The sequence below is a fragment of the Malus domestica genome, chromosome 14 (assembly GCF_042453785.1).
Source record: "Malus domestica chromosome 14, GDT2T_hap1".
Taxonomy (NCBI): Eukaryota; Viridiplantae; Streptophyta; class Magnoliopsida; order Rosales; family Rosaceae; genus Malus; species Malus domestica.
Window position 1 is genome coordinate 29,342,630 of NC_091674.1, and position 4,144 is coordinate 29,346,773.

The following is a 4,144-nucleotide window of genomic DNA, read 5'->3' on the forward strand; positions in this document are numbered from 1 at the left end:
TGCATGGTGATCACTTTCAATGGCACACAACACGTTACCCACCCACATTGTCAAACGCACGCCAACATCATCTTCTTTTGCTTCCTCTACATAATTTAGATTCATAGCCACCGTCAATGTCCTTTTCATTATCCTCGCCACAAGACCATTTCGTCAAAATAAGGCATCGTTTGTGGGGTCTTGGTGACCTAATTGTGTTCACTAATTCAATAAACAAAATCGAACTTGTTTTATATTGGGTTATGCATGATACATGTGCTTTGCCTTCGTAGAATAAACTTACTGATCTGGGTGTAATGTCACCGTCACACGAGGAGAGTGATAGATAACAAACCAAATTGTATATGAAGCAGCTTGAGAAACATACATTCAAGAAAACTAGGGTTTTGAGAATTTTAAAGTTATGATTTGAAAGATGTCCATGGTATTTATTTTTTGTTAGGTCAAATTAAAAAGTTAAGGTATTGGGTTCGAAATCCGCTGTTGGGATGAAAGCCAGACTTGTGGCCAGGAAAAACTGAAATGCTTCTGTGAGTCTTCCTGACCCCCAAAAGAAGTGGATAACCATGACTTACCACCAGTTGTCATTTTTGAAAAAAAAAGGAAATCTTTGTAACTGACAACAACCATATCACTACGACGCATGCCCACAAAGTTAAATCTCCTTTGTTTTTTTATAACTCCTTACACGTAAGAATTAAGCAGTATTCTATGGTTAAAACCATGGAAAACTCTGTCTAGAATCCTGTCAACACAACAAACAATAACTAATATAGGAATGTGCTATCCACACACCAATTTTTACTTCTCACACACTATTTGTTAATTTCTGTCTGTTGATCTTCTTTAATTTATCCGATCCAATGGCCGAAAATTAGAAAGGTGTGTAAGAAGTAAAAAAAGATGTGTGATCCCCGAACTTGGAGCAAGGATCCCCGAACTTGGCTCAATTAGAACTTTAGTCGCTGAATTAAAATTTTGAGCATTAGTCCCTAAACTTATTATAATGTGGAGCAATAGTCTTTTTCGCCAACTTCGTTATTCATTGATCCAAAATAAATGGTTTAAAGGGGCAAAAAATGAATGAAAGTTCTAGCAAAGCTAGCCAAAAAAATCATTGCTCCACATCATTACAAGTTCGGAAACCAATACTCACAAATTTTCGTCCAGAGATCAAAGCTCCAATTAAACTAAAATGGAAGGACCATAGCTCCAAGTATCTCTATCGAAGAAAACCAGAAACATGCAACTAACTACTAACATTTGCTCATGTCAGATCAGTGGTTTCTCAAAAGTAGACCAAAAATAGGAAAGGAATACAAAACCCTAGCAATTTTCATTAAATATACACAATCTGACATCACTTTGGTACAAGGAATTTGATACCAGGTTCTACAAGTAAAAATCAAACACAGAAGATTCTCTGGCAACTTGGTACTCCATGTAACTGCAGTTTCCTCTCACTTACATGCAGTCATGACGTTGTGTTTCCCAATTGCAAACCTTCTTTCAGAACACACTTTTTTACCATTAAAAGGGAAAGCAACAAGTTCAAACTTTTAAACCACCTGCTCAATAAAATGACAAATATTTTGGAAGCCAATTAATTGCCCTATCATACATAAAGATTTTTGGCCGCTATATCTTGGTTATTGGATTCTCGATCAAGAAACTAACGGCAAAAAACTTAGCGTAGAAGATATTTCGGAGCATACTACAAAATCTCCGTATATATATAGTTCCAGCAAACACAAATGAGGGAAAAGAAAATATTCCCCTTCTTTATTACAGCCAATCCTTCAGCTCTTTCACAAAAAAAGGGAAAAGAACTGTCAAGGGAACTTAAACAAGTATTAATTACACAGGCAAAAGTAAACGTTAGTGCATTAGAAAGATGATTAGGAAATAATCCAACGATTAAAAACATCGTGTAATACATTACGAGCGCGAATAGGGAAAATTAATTCCGTAATACAGAAGTAATGAACTTAAGAGGAAGCAAAATACTTTGAAGAACATAAAGTCGATAAACAAGGACATCAATTCCAGCAAAAGAGAAAGAACAAGAACATCACAAGACCCCCAAAATTATTGTTCCAGGAAAAGAACAAGTTCGATCAGAACAACTGCGTAAGGTTGGTTACTTGAAAACGAAATTCAACCCACGAACAAAGACTTCTAACCAATTAATTCACCCCAAAGCATCTTACAGAAGAACGAGAAGAACAACTGTTTGGTATCCATTGAATTACAACAACAAAATCTTATCTCACTAAGTAGGGTTGGCTGTATGAATCTAAGAACGCCTTGCGCCAAGTCTTTCATTAGCTCCAAATACTCAATTGAACTACTAGATATAGAAATTCAATCATTACTATCGGTTTCGCCATCATAATCACAATGATGAACACAATAAACTCAAAATTCTGCACCCAAAACGACTAAATCTGAACACAGAACCACATACACACTGTGTACTCCACTTTGAATACACATAAGTTCATCTCGACAGGTAGATCTATACTCTAAAAATTCAATCATCTTCTCATCACATATATTATCAAACACTAAACGTTCTGTTAACCAACATGGAAAATATTAAATTTTCAACCAGTAATTAATAAGTTAAATAAAATATAAAGCTTCAAACTTCAGTAGAAACAAAAGCATGTCATAGATCATAGATCATGTATGTTCAAGTGCAGAATTTAGGAAAGTAAAACCATAATCTAGATAAATAATTAATTCCCCATTTAATTCCCTGCAGTAAACCACCAATAGCACATACAAACAAAATAGCAAACGCAAATTACCCACAAATCTGGTTTTATTTACCTTTTTAAAAAATTGACAAGCTCCTTGCCTTCTGGGTTCAGATCAGAAGCTGGAAAAAACCCCCAGAATTCAATCTTTCCCATATTTTCCCACACTTTCTCGGCAACCAAACAGAGCAGTTCAAAAATACCAGCAAGAAATTAAAAATAAATAAAGAGAAGAATGAGAGAGTGAGCGCTGGATGCAGAGGTTTATCGACCGATTCATGTTCTGTGTTTTTTCACAACAAATCTCATAAACAGATCGATGAACCGCTGCCTCCAGTGCACTCCCACCCGACCCCAACAACCAATAATTATTTCATAAATTAAAAATTAAAAAGAAAAAACAAAGACAAAAATATGTCAATCACCAACCGTAGATCTAAGAAATGAGAGATCTCACAACAAAATCAGAGATCTCACAACAACATTATATAAAATAATAATAATATATACTTACATACATACGCTGATGCATGTATTTATAGGGTGTGAGAGAAACGGATTGAGCCCAGGAATCTGGAGAATCGCATCACGCATACTCTCCCTCTCTCTTCTCTCTCATGAGTTTGTTAATAAGTTAACAAGAAATGCTAAATATACTCTCTCAAAAGTCTCTCAATTAACTCTGTCGTTTTTTGTTTTTAACATAATATTTTATAACGTTAACAATGAAAATTAACGTTAAAATTGAAAGTGCAAAGAGTCGTTTTACTTTAAAAGAGTCTAACAACGAAAATTAACCTTAAACTAGAAACTGCAGAGAGTCGTTTTACTTTGAAAGGGACTGATAACAAAAATTAACGTTAAACTAGAAAGTTCGTAAAGTCGTTTTACTTTGAAAGAGTCTGCTTAACATTTCATTGACTTAGTCACGGACCGGATGTAGTACAGTGTATTTTCAAGGGGTATTTAAGGCAACGTGGGTTTTGAACGAATTAATAAAGAGATCAAAATTATATTTAAGTTACAATTAGGTCTGAGAAACACCGAACTGCAAACCTGTAGAACTCCTGTTCTCTCTCTCTCCCTCCGCAGTTTGCATCTCATCGTCTCTCTCTTGACAATGGCAAACTCATATGCCCTCTTCTCAACTGGACCACCTTCCCTCTCTTAAACCAAATTCCCCAGCAAACCACCACGACGCATCTGCTGTGCAAACTAAGGCGTTAACCAAAGCTTCAGACCTGTTTAACCCAAAGGAAAACGAACTTCAGACGGACAAGCATTAAAAACGGAGGCAAAGAGAAAGAGAGATGAAGTGGCGGGGGCTGGGTTTTAACGGAGAGAACGAGAGTGACGCCGGCGCCGGTGAGGGGCGCTGGGTT

The 4,144-nt window shown here is 36.1% G+C and overlaps 1 non-coding gene across 1 annotated transcript; it reads right to left on the bottom strand.

Annotated features, from left to right (window-relative positions):
• Positions 1–3,009: 3,009 nt before the first annotated feature.
• MIR162A (microRNA MIR162a) lies at positions 3,010–3,102 on the bottom strand. Its single transcript, NR_120875.1, has one exon. It is a non-coding gene; the product is annotated as a microRNA MIR162a (primary transcript).
• Between the last annotated feature and the right edge of the window lie 1,042 nt (positions 3,103–4,144).